The 13,371-nt window shown below is 43.5% G+C and overlaps 1 protein-coding gene across 2 annotated transcripts in view; it reads right to left on the bottom strand.

Annotated features, from left to right (window-relative positions):
- Positions 1-9,693, bottom strand: part of Eya3 (EYA transcriptional coactivator and phosphatase 3) — an 87,704-nt gene extending 78,011 nt beyond the window's left edge. For both annotated transcript variants that reach the window (XM_036177828.1, XM_036177829.1), the window contains exon 1: positions 9,600-9,693. The gene's annotated coding sequence lies outside the window, so the exon portion shown is untranslated. The remainder of the gene's footprint in view (positions 1-9,599) is intronic.
- Positions 9,694-13,371: the final 3,678 nt, after the last annotated feature.

The following is a 13,371-nucleotide window of genomic DNA, read 5'->3' as shown; positions in this document are numbered from 1 at the left end:
ACATCCGTTTATTAATTTTTATTCTCCAAATGCGTTCACTACTTCGACGACTACAAACCATCACTCTGACAGCCCACACGTCACTCCAGCTCGCCAAGTGAGGAGCACTGAAGGGAGTCCCAGCTTTTGTACCTCTCCACAAAGTTGACCTCTGTAAGAAGCAGGGCTGGCAAGCATAAGACATTGGGGCATACACTTTGGGACCAGGCTACAGAAGTCCAATTTGCCAGCTCTGACACTAACCATGAAACCTTAGATAAGGCCTGCTGGATCTCAGTTACTCCGTATGGATGACACGAGTAACATTACCTTTCTTATGTGGGTTAAATGTGTTGATATCTGTAAAACTTAAGAGCAGGTTAGCACATAATGAGCATGATGTATTTGTTGAAAAACAACAACTTTGAAGGATTAGAGAGAAGCAATTTAGAGCTCATTCTGCTCTTTCAGAGGACCTGAGTTCAATTCCTAGCACCCATGAGATGGCTTACAGCTGCTTGTAAAGCAATTCCAAGGGATCTGACGCCCTCTTCTGGTCTCCTCAGGCAACGGCACCCACATGCACATACCTATACACATACACATTCATTACAAAATTTCAGTTAAAATAAAATCTTTGTACTAAGACTATTAAAGCCTTAGGAGTAAGGTCCAAGGAGTAAGAAATTACAATGAAAGATTAGATAAGTTGGGCCTGCAGATCTGCTTATCTTTGTCACATGGCTTTGATTCTAAAACTCCACACAAGACCTTTCTATACAAATCTTCAAGAAAAGACGTTTTCAAACTTCTGGACAATTTAACATCATTACATGCCAATCACAATGTATTCAGCATATATACAAAACTCACCAGTCACAAATATTCCCAGGGGATCCAAATATGAGCTCATTGTACTAACAGCTAACATTTATGGAGTGCTTTTTATGGATCACGCAGTGTTCTTTACACACTACTATTTTCATTGTTCCATTATGCCTGTAACACAAGAGCCATTTTTGATCATCTTCACCATTCTCCAGAGAAAACTAAAGGCACAGCTGATAACCTGCTCAAGGTTATATACCTAATAAGTCACCAACTGGAATTCAAGTTCAGGCAGGTTTATCTTCAAAGTCAGAGCTCTCAGTACATAGCTGTGTCTGCTGACAATACTAAAGATTGTAAAAGCTGAGTGATGTAAAAATGTATGAAGGAGGAGTGTCCTTCTGCATCCCTCCCAGCTCTCAATCTGCCAGTTCTCACTACGCCCGTGTGCGGACCCCACGGGAGCACACTGACTGAAGCACAATAGTGAGCACCTGGCTCACGGCAAATGCTCAAGGTCAGTGGTGGTAACTGGCTAGGTGTGGTACCTCAAGCCTGGACTCACAGCACGAAACCTTCATCAAGCTGAAGCAGGAAAATTGCTGTGAATTTGAGGCCACCTATGTGTAGCACAAGGACACTCAAAAAAACCTAAACAAACGAGAGATAACGCTGATTAAAAGCACAAAGCTGACTATGTCTGCTGACCTCACCCCACTAATGGCTCCAATGGGACGGAAATGCTGCTATCTACACCTTCCTTTCTGCTCTAAGATCTCAAAACATGAAGAGGGAAAAATGGATAAGATCCACACCACTGCAAACCCTAACGTGACCACATACATCTGAGCAAACCGCTTCATTTCCGCAGTCCTCTGTCTCGCCTCTGAGGTCTGGAGTGGGGCTAAAGAAGGGAAATACAGCAGCTTTGTCACATACTGACTAAATGCCAGGAACAAAGATGACGTCTGTGTAAGGCACCCACCGGGCCTAAACTCTGTCACGTGGAACTAAGGATTCTTACCATGGGTCACTGTAGACCACAAGCACTTCCACCACCGCATGACTCAGGGCTCCTGCAGCTGGGGGCCTAGTTTTTGTTTTGTTTTTTAAGTATTTTTATTAGTATATTTTAATTATACACAAGGCTGGAGAGATGCTTAGCACTTAACACTGTACTGCTAGCTGGGTGGTGGTGGTGCACGCCTGTAATCCCAGCACTTGGGAGGCAGAGCCAGGCGGATCTCTGTGAGTTCGAGGCCAGCCTAGTCTCCAAAGTGAAATCCAGGAAAGGCAAAAAGCTACACAAAGAAACCCTGTCTCAAAAAACCAAAACAAAAAGACTGTACTGCTCTTGCAAGACTCAGGCTCTGTTCCCAGCACCTATATCAAGCAGCTCTTAACTGCCTGAACTCCAGTGCCAGGGGATCTGACAGCCTTTGTCCTAGAGGGCACTTGCACACATGTACTACACAAAAACCTCATGCAGATACACACACACACACACACAGAAAAATAATAAATATAAGTTATACAGAGGAATGGCTTTAACTATGACACTTTTACGCATGTATATAAAGCATTTTGATCATGTTCACCCTCTCATTGTTTCTGGATTTTGAGACAGGGTATCATGTAGCCCAGACTGGCCTTGAACATTATTTGGAGTTGAGGATGACTGTTTTAACTCTTGTGTTTCCTGACACTATCTCTCAAGAGCTGTGACTGTGTGCACCAATGGTTTACTGAAGCTAAAATAATGGTCCAGTAGGGTTCCCTCTCAATTGTTTTACATAATTATTTGGCTAAAATCTTTAAATAATCAAGGTAACTTTCAGAGGACAAAACCTAGTAAACCCAGGGGCTGTAGAGATGACTCAACAGTTAACGAGTGCATTGGCAGAAGATCCAAGTTCAGTTCCCAGCACCCAAATCCAACAGCTCACAACCGCCTGTAAGTCCAGCTCCAGCAGGAATCTATACCTCTAGCCTCTGAGGGCACCTGCAATATTGGCATATACCCACACGAAGACACATGCAGCTCACATAATTAAAAATAAATCTTCCGGCTGGGCAGTGGTGGCGCACACCTTTAATCCCAGTGCTCGGGAGGCAGGGGCAGGCGGATCTCTGTGAGTTCGGATGCAGCCTGGTCTACAGAGCGAGATCCACAACAGCCATAGCTACAAAAAGAAATCCTGTCTTTAAATAAATAAATATAAGTAAATAAAAATAAATCCCCCCCCAAATCCAGTAAATCTAAAAACTTAATGCCTCCAAAAACCAATGTACAAAAGCTAGAAGTAGCTAGAATTTTTCAACATAGGTATACTATATTATAAATTATCACAGCAACTTCAACCTGTGGCCTATCTAAATGAAATATAGTAAAACAGAAAGTACTGCAATTCATTACCAGTGAAACTGTCTCATTTAACTTGCTTCCACTCTGAATACTAGCATGTACATATATGTGCATAAATACTGAGTAACAATGTCACAAGCATCTATAGTGAACCAGAACAAAACCTTGAAAGCCGCTTTGTCAGAAACAAAAACTGACCAGTCAAAAAGGGAATAAAGGGCCTGCAAAACTCACAGAGATCCACTTTTCTCTGCCTCCTAAATTAAAGTATGTGCCACTGCATCTGGCACAAATTACTCCCAGCACTCGGGAGGTAGAGGCAGGCAGATCTCTATGGGTTTGAGGCCTGCCTGGTGTGAGATCAATTCCTGTAACCACCCATAACTACAGCTCCAAGAACCCCACACCACTAATGGCTCCAGCATTCATGTGCACATACCCACACTCAAGACACACAAAATTCACCTTTTCTTTCTTCCTCCTCTTTTTTACTTTTTATTTTGTTTTATTTTATTTGCTATTTTACTACAGATTTTGGTAGTTCAATTGTAAAAGAAATCACCAAATGAAAACTACTTGTACTTACAAAGAATGAAATCTTTCTATTAAGCTGTGTTAGAGACTTAAGCAATAAACTCCAAAATGGTTTATAAACAGTAGGAAATCACACATCTAGCTTTAAAAACCATATGCCGTTTTCACAGGTAAATGACACATCCTTAGGTCTAAAAGTTAACTGTTCATTTTCTGGGAGTTTAGTTTCTATTTTTAGTTTGGGTTGATTTTTTTGAGACAGAATCTCAAACTCACCAAAATTCCTATTTCCTCCCAAGTGCCAGGCTTACAAATGTGCACAATGTCCCTCTTAAATTAGCTTAATTCTAATTATATTAAGTACTGAACTCAGAAATTTATAAACAAGATGAGATTCAGAGTTTAATATAATTGCTGGTCCTATACAAGATCACCTGATTCATGTAAGCAATCTAAATACGTAATATTATAATGGACACAGTAGGCACCCAATTTATATTTATTGAAAGAACTGTACTACAAAGATTACTGCTGACTATTTTACGGGAAGAGAAAAGAATCTAGCTGGTACAGATATTACCAAACTAATAAGTTAAAGTGCATCTACCACAATCTGTAGTAGGATCTTTAAGATACTAAACACTATCTGCACTGGACAGATCTGTTAACTTGTTTAAAATAAACCATCAGGATACACATGGTGGCACAGGCCTATAATCCCAGCATTTGAAGAGACTGAGGTAAGAGGTCAAGAGGTCAAGATCATCCTCATCTATATAGGGAGTTGGAAGCAGTCTGGGATATTTGAGCTCCATCTCAAAAAAAAAAAAAAAAAAAAAAAAAAAAAAAAAAAAAAAGTCAGACTTAAATTATAGATTTCTTGTGATTTAAAATGATTTTGTATAGTCAAAAAAATATTAAACACAAATATTATGAGGCCCATGCTTTAAATGTCTGTTTTGTTTTATTTGGTTTTTTTTGGGGGGAGGGTGCTTTTTCAAGACAGGGTTTCTCTGTGTAGTCCTGGCTGTCCTAGAACTAACTCTGTAGACCAAGATGGCCTAGAACTCAGAGATATGCCTGCCATTGCCTCCCAAGTGCCAGAATTAAACATATGTGCCTTCACCACCCAGCTTAAATGTCTAATTTTTAAACTTACTATAATAAAATACTTCTACATTTAATAACTAGCTACCTTTGACTTAGGTTGATGACTCCTAGATGGTATATACCATCATGTGCTATGTTCCCTAATGAAAGCAGTTAATGTATCTTAGAGTTAAGACACATATTCAGGGGCTGGACAGATGGCTCAGAGGTTAAGAGCACTGACTGCTCTTCCAGAGGTCCTGAGTTCAATTCCCAGCAACCACATGGTGGCTCACAACCATGTGTAATGAGATCTGGAACCCTCTTCTGTATGTATAATAAATAAATATTTTTTAAAAAAAGTCAGCCCTGGACTTTATATTCTCATTAACTTAAAAATATAAGTGTGGGCTGGAGAGATGGCTCAGCGGTTAAGAGCACTGGCTGCTCTTACAGAGGTCCTGAGTTCAATTCCCAGCAACTACATGGTGGCTCCCAACCATCTGTAATGAGATCTGGCACCCTCTTCTGGCGTGCAGGCAGAACATTGTATACATAATAAATAAATCTTTAAAAAAAAAAAAAAAAAAGAAGAATATAAAGTCCAACTCTTTTTCTTAGTACTATACTGTAAGAACAATTCAACCTTTCGGTGTAAACCATTTAGGAGAATTTATGGAACAATAACCCAGTCCTTACACTGTATATTTCTATTTGAAGTAGTCTTCCTCCATTTATTTTTAATAATCTATTTATTCTCACTTTATGCGCATTGTTGTTGTGCCCACATGCATGTCTATGTGAGGGTGTCAGATCTTGGAGTTACAGACAGGTGTGAGCTGCCATGTGGGACCTGGGAATTGAACCCGGGTCCTCTGGAAGAGTAGCCAGTGCTCTTAATTGCTGACCCATCTCTCCAGCCCTTCCATTTAAATGACACACAAGCTACAATAACGCGTAGTCACCTGCAATGACATAACTACAAAAAGTAAGCTTCGTGAGAGCCCCTCATTGTGGAGGAGGAGGAAGTCACGAGGCAGCACAGGCGTCGAGGATGACGGGGGCAGGCATGGGCTCGAGAGAGGTTCTGCTTCTCCAGGCTTTAAAATGCCATCATCCTTTAAATATCACAGTATGCAAGGGGAAAAAAAAAAATCAAAGCATTTGTGACAAAGTACAGTAACAGTAAGTTAACAAAAATAACACCCCAAAATAACTAAGCCCAAACCAGAAAACATGTAGGTATAAAACACGCAGAAATGCCTTCTAAATTGAGCTCTCAGACTTAAAAACTAAAACAAACCTAAGGTAAAACCTGCTATAGAAACCAACAGTGAAGCCAAGGCGGAGGTGGCGCACGCCTTTGATCCCAGCACTCGGGAGGCAGAGGGAGAGGAATCTCCGAGTTCAAGGGCTACAGCTCAAGTTCCAGGACAGCCAGAGCTACACAGAGAAACTGTCTCAATTAAAAAAAATAAAAATAAAATAAGAAAACCAACAGTGATTTCTTTTCAGAGCTTTAAACCACACCGTCTCTACTGAGTAGTTGGCCGCTGTGGTGGGTGAATGAGAATGTCCCACAGGCTCATGTTTAAATGCTTGGTCCATGGGAGATGTCTTGCTGGAATAGGTGTGGCCTTGTTGGAGGAGGTATGTCATTGGGACACTGGGCTTTGAGGTTTCTAAAGGCAAGGACCAGGCACAGTCTCAAGTTCTGCTCCTTCTCTCCTGTCTGCTTCCTGCCATGATGATCACGGATTAACCCTCTATAAAACCACAAGCAAGCCCCAAATGGAAGGCTTGCTTTTGTAAGAGTGGCCTTGGTCATGGTGTCTCTTCACAGCAAGAAAACAGTTACCTAAGGCAGCAGCTAAGTAAGAAAGGCACTGAAGAGTGCCTCGAAAGTCTATGTGTCCTGCCCCAAGTCCAGGGGTGTGGCCACGGCTGCTCCAGAGACAGCGCTCTCATTTCACTTAGGGGCGTCTATGCAGAATTTAGATCACAACACCATGTCACTTTATAAACTAACTTCCACTTCTGCATCAACAGTTTGTTTCTCTAGTCCCTTTTGTTGTTGTTTGGGTTATTTATTTATTTATATTCATTCATTCATTCATTCATTCATTCATTCATTCATTCGGTTTTTCAAGACAGGGTTTCTTCGTGTAGCTTTGCGCCTTTCCTGGAACTCACTCTGTAGCCCAGGCTGGCCTCAAACTCAGATCTGCCTGGCTCTGCCCCCCCTGCCCCTCCCCAAGTGCTGGGATTAAAGGCGTGCGCCACCACTGCCCAGATTCTCTAGTCCCTTTTTAAAGGCAAATCCACATTACAGGTTTTGTTTTGTTTTGTTTTTTATTTTGGAGACACAGCTTGGCTTAGAACACACAGACATCAGCCTGCCTTTGCCTCCCAAGTTCTGAGATTAAATTAAAAAGGCATGTGCCGCTGGGCAGTGGTGGCGCATGCCTTTAATCCCAGCACTCGGGAGGCAGAGCCAGGCGGCTGTGAGTTCCAGGCCAGCCTGGGCTACCAAGTGAGTTCCAGTGAGTTCCAGGAAAGGCACAAAGCTACACAGAGAAACCCTGTCTCAAAAAAAAAAAAAAAAAAAAAAAAAAAAAAAAAAAAAAAGGCATGTGCCACCATGCCTGGTCATGGCATAGATTTCTGATCCTAATAGTTTCATCCCTATATCCTAAATCCATCAACATGGCCCACTAAATACTATATTGCACTCACTAGTCCAGTCCACAATTTTCAAAGAAACAAAACTTATCATTCTGAATGCAAGTGCAGGACTTCTTTTTTAAAAAAAACCAATGATCTTGGTAGGGTGGAGAGAGGACCAAGGCTTGAGTGATAGCACCCATGTGACAGCTCACAACCATCTGTAACCACAGTTCCAGGGAATCTGACTCCCTCTTCTGGCCTCCTCTGGCACTACTCATACACCGTCAAATTAAAAAAAAAAAAAAAAAAAAAAGACGGGAAAAATCACCATTACTTCTTAAAGGTAGGTATCAATGACGGAGCACATTTGAACTCTCAATTCCCTTAGCCCATAGACTACAAAAATCTCACTAGCTTTGTTGTGAAAATATGCTTAGGAAACAATCATGATGGCACAGGCCTATAATCCCAGAGTTTAGAGGGTGGAGTCAGGAGGGTCAGAGTTCAGGGCCATTCTCAACTACACAGCAAGTTTCAGGCCAGCCTGGGGTCAACACACATCAGGAAAAGAGAGGAAGGAGGGAAAGAAGGTAAAGGAGGGGAGGAAAGGAATATAAAGTTCAAAAATCAGAAGAGTTAAAAGTTGTACACCAATTATAAATATAAAAAGTATTCTTCAAACCTAGAGGCAAAGAAACCACTGGAACCAGCCGCGGTTACTGGGGTTGTTTTCAAAGATGAGAAATGAGGGGTCAGGCCGAACAGAGGCTCCCCTTTGCAGTGCAGGAGCGGGAAGGGCAGATAAATCTCACAGGGACCTCCCTCACCACTTCAATCCTGACAACCAACTCGAAGGGTCTTTCTCTGGAGCACCTAGGACTAACATGGCCACGCCCCAATGTTCTTTGCTAAAAATAGGTGAAGAGAGCAGCCCGATTTTGGACTAAGCCAGCCTATGCTACACTGTCCTACGTGTGTATGGGGAGGACAGCCAAGAGAAACCAATAATAAACGTATTTGTTCTCTTCATATTTAATTATTCACTCTGATCACACACAAAAGAAAATGATGGTCGCAATGAAATGCCACAAACACCAAAAAACCAGATGGGGGTGATTACCAAACCTGTACCCCTAGATCACAAAATCTAAGAATCAGGACACTCATCTTTAGTAAGTCTAATCCTTTCACATTATAGATGACGAAAAACCTCCAGAGAATGTAAGATGTCTTTAATCTCAAAATAAGAAAATGGTGGTTTCTAAACTATGGTGGCAACACTAACAAGTTCAAAGGATAAGACTATGCTAAGAAGTAATGTCTGCCTTATAAGGAAAACCACTTTTGAGTTACAATAGTGAATTCTAGCAGAAACAGTAACGAAAATGTTTTAAAAGTAAGTTTCTAAATCTCCCCAACCAACTCGGACCTCTGTCATAACAACTGTCCTCTAACTTAAAATCCATGCAGAGTGCAGAGCATCCGCATTTTTGCCTCAGCTGTGCACATCCATTCTCGTGGGACAGAGGACACAAAGCGAACAGGACGTTCTCGAGACCTGTCAATTAACAAGATCACACAAGCCCGACCGCGAGCCCGCCACCTGTTCGCTGCTCTTCTGAGAGCCCGGAAAACTAACGCAGAGCGGAGAACTGGGAACGCCTTTGTTGTTCTCAAAGTAGGGAAGCGAGCAGGGTTCAGTCCAACCTCCCGCCTCCAGGCAAAACTCGCCCCAGGCAGGAGACGTCGGCCCGGAGCGTGGCTTTGAAGCCGCCCTCGTCTCGCTCGGAAACACTCTTGTCATCTACTAGTCCCTGGAGGGGGGAAGGGTCGCAGGTGAGGAGAGCTGGGGGGGACAGAGCTGAACCGCACCGCTCCGGGTGGAAGCACAGCGCGCTCTCAACACACGGGTCGGGAAGAGGTGCTAAGAGAAGAGGAGGCGGAGGTAGGGCTGAGGCGCTGAGGTGAGAAGGGGCAAGGCCAGCGTGAAGGAAAAGGCTGGAGGGGAGACCGGCAGGGACAAGGGACCGGAGAAGGGACCCCCACCCAGTAGGGCCGGGGCAGAACTCTTTCGCCGACGCCCTGCAGGCTGCACCCGAGCCCCCGCGCTCACACCCTGGCGGCGGCAGAGACTCACCCGAAGGCTGCAGATGCCCCACGGCACAACATGGGACCGCTACGGACCCAGTCTGGCACCAACAGAGTGGAGGAAACCGCGGCGTTAGCGTGACCCGGATGTGCATCCCTAGGAACCGGAAGTAGGCTTACGGGGTCGCCTCACAATCAGCACCTCGTTCCGCCCGAACCCTGAGTACGCGTCAGGCCTCTCGGGGCGGGGAAAGGCCTAGGCCCCGCCCACTTCGCCAGCGGCGCTGATGGATTGATGATTCCCTGGCTCCTACAACTCAGTTGGCTGAGTGCTTCGCTGGATACCGGTGCTGCTCAGCCGCAGCAGCCTTGGTGAAAAGTACGTGGCTTAGGTTGGTCTGGAACTCACGATCCTCTTCCTTAAGATGAGGACTGGTTTTTTGTTTTTTTTGTTTTGAGCTGAGGATCGAACCCAGGGCCTTGGGCTTGCTAGGCAAGCGCCCTACCACTGAACTAAATCCCCAACCCTCTTTTTTTGTTGTTGTTTTTTTGTTTGTTTTTCTAGACAGGGTTTCTCTGGGTAGTTTTGGTGCCTGTCCTGGATCTTGCTCTGTAGTCCAGGCTGGCCTCAAACTCACAGAGATCTGCCTGCCTCTGCCTCCTGAGTGCTGGGATTAAAGGTGTGTGCCACCACCGCCCCGGCCTCAGGAACATTTTTATTTATTTATTTATTTAACTTTATTTTATGTGCATTGGTATAAAGGTGTCAGACCCCCTGGAACTGGAGTTACAGACAGTTGTGAACTGCCATGTGGGTGCTGGGAATTGAACCCTGGTCCTCTGGAAGAGCAGCCAGTGCTCTTAACCACTGAGCCATCCCTCCAGCCCCAGGAACATTTTTTAATGCTTCATTAATTTTAAAATACAACTCAAGTGAGGGCAAGGAATGGGATTGAAAACAGGTTTTGTGGAGTCTTAAATGTATTCAGTCTAAGAGACCCTCAAGAAAAAAATGACCCAATATTACAAATACAATATTAATCACAAAGATGATCTTTTAAAGCTATCTTTTAAATACAAATAAAAGGAAAAGACCTTGGGGCTATAGAGATGGCTCAGAAGTTGAGTACTGCCTGCTCTTCCAGAGGTCCTGAGTTCAATTCTCAGCACCCACATGGTGGCTCACAGCCATCTATAATGAGATCTGGCGCCCTCTTCTGGCATGCAGGCATACATGCAGGCAGAACACTTTAAATAATAAATAAATAAATAAATCTTTTTAAAAAGGAAAAAAGAAAAGACCTTTATTAACTGCTTCTGTTTCAACAATTTTCTAAGCAACTACTTTGGTAAGATTCTTAACACGGCCGGGCGGTGGTGGCGCACGCCTTTGATCCCAGCACTCGGGAGGCAGAGGCAGGCGGATCTCTGTGAGTTCGAGGCCAACCTGGGCTACCAAGTAAGTTCCAGGATAGGCTCCAAAGCTACAGAGAAACCCTGTCTCGGGAGGGGGGGGGGTTCTTAACTCTTCTTTCTCACACACCACATCTAATTAGCTTAGTCAGTAGACACTGTCTTCAAAGTCTTTGCAGAATCTAACCGTTTACCACCTGTGTTGGTATAAGCACATCAATCTGTGATTCTGGGTGTCCTCTTTATATGCTCACTATCCCAGAAGTAGGAGTTTCCTGTTAAAGTCTTAATCAGATCATATGCTTTTCTAATAACTTTCTATCGCAGAGTGAAAACCATAATTTTTATATTGCCTACAGGACCCATGAGACCTAACTCTGTCAAGTATAACTCTAATCTCTTCTTGGATTGCCTCTCCTCATCCATCCACTTAAGACGTCCTGGCCTCAAGTGATGCTAGTGCATTGTTACTTTTTGGTTTTGCTCTTTTGGAGGGCCCACCACCCAGCTCCCAGACAAATCACACACGGAGGCTAATTCTTAATTATGAGTGCCCAGCCTTATCTAGCCAGCTTTCCTTAACTAACTCATCCCATCTACCTTTTGACTCTGGGCTTTTCCCGTTCTCTAACTTCTGTAAATCTTACTCTTACTCCGAGGCTTGCCGGGTAGCTGGGTAGCTGGCCCCTGGAATCTTGCTCCTTCTCTGGCTCCTTCTTTTCTCCTTTCTCCTAGATTTTTCCTTCTATTTATCCTCTCTGCGTGCCAGCTCCACCTATCCTTTCTCCTGCCTTGCTATTGGCTGTTCAGTTCTTTATTGGACCATCAGGTGTTTTAGACAGGCACAGTAACACAGCTTCACAGGGTTAAACAAATGCAACATGAACACCTTAAAAAGTAACACACCTTAAAACAATGTTCTGCAACAAGTGCACACCTTTAATCCCAGCTTTGGGAGGCAGAGGCAGGTGGGTCTCTGTGAGTTTGAGGCCAGCCTGGTCTACAGAGCGAGTTCCAGGACTGCCAGGGTTACATAGAGAAACCATCTTGAAAAAAGCTAAAAACAAAACAAAACAAACAAACAAAAAACCCTACACTGGCCTCCTCCGCTGTTCTTCCAGCCTGCAGGTAGGCTGAGGCGCTGTCTGCTTTCCACACTCCCTCTACCTGGAATGCTTTTCCCTCGCATACCTGCGTCATTCACCTTATCATTTCCTTTACATGTCATTCAAACGTGCCTCCTCACTGAGACCATCTCTGACACTGTACTTTAAATGGTGTGGTGGTTTGAATAGGTATAGCCCCCTTTGGTTCCTGTGTTTGAATGCTTGGTCCATAGGGAGTAGCACTTTTTTGGAAGCGTGGCCTTATTGATGGAAGTGTGTCACTGTGAGGACTGGCTTTAAGGTCTCATATATGCTCAAGCTACACCCAGTGTGGCGCACAGTCTCCTTCTGTTCCCTGCAAATCAAAATGTAGAACTCTCAACTCCTTTACCATGTATACCCGCACGATGCCATGATGATAACGAATTAAACCTCTGAAACTGTAATCCAGCCCCAATTAGATGTTTTCCTTTATAAGAGTTGGCATGGTCATGGTGTCTCTTCACAGCGATAGAAACCTTGAGACAAATGGGAACACTATTATCTTCCTTGTACTTTCTTACCCCCTAATAATTTATCTCATGACATTTGTCCAAAAAGTGGCTTGGGTTTGGCTTACTGTCTCCCTCCCCACCAGAATATAAGCTCCATGAGGGCTTGGATTTTGGTTTGGAGGGGGTATTTTTTTTTCAAGATAAGGTCTCATGTGCCCCAGGCTAACCTCCAAATAGATTTGTGGTCAAGAATGGACTTGGACTTGTAATTCTCCTGCCTCCCTCTCACAGATACTAGAATCACAGGTGTGCACCATCATGTCCAACTTGAATGTTTATTTTCTGTGGGTGTATTTTAGCACTAGAACACAATATGTCACATAGTAAACACCCAATAAATGTATGTTGAATCAAAGGATAAATTAATTGCCCGTTGTATTTTGCTTTTACAGATATGAAACCATGTAAGCTGAACCACTAGTTCCACCAGAGGGAGCCCACAAACAACGAGATGTCCCCAGATATTAGTCCCAAAGTACATACTGTACATACACACCGGTCCTGTGACTCATTTGCAGTTAAAAAACAATGCTCTAGGGTTGAGAAGATGGCTAAGCAGGTAAAGATGCTTGCCCCAAAGATTGATGACCTGAGTTCAATCCCTAAGACCCACATGGTGGAAGGAAAGAACCAATTTTTGTAAGTTGTTCTCTGACCTCCACATACAATCTGTGACACCCATACACATATACACAGATAAATAGACAAATGTAAACAAAAATAAAACAAACACACCAGTGACTGTGCA

This window comes from Onychomys torridus, chromosome 2, assembly GCF_903995425.1.
Source record: "Onychomys torridus chromosome 2, mOncTor1.1, whole genome shotgun sequence".
NCBI classification, from domain to species: domain Eukaryota; kingdom Metazoa; phylum Chordata; class Mammalia; order Rodentia; family Cricetidae; genus Onychomys; species Onychomys torridus.
Note: the sequence above shows the minus strand (reverse complement) of the source record. Positions and strands in the feature narration are given on the sequence as shown.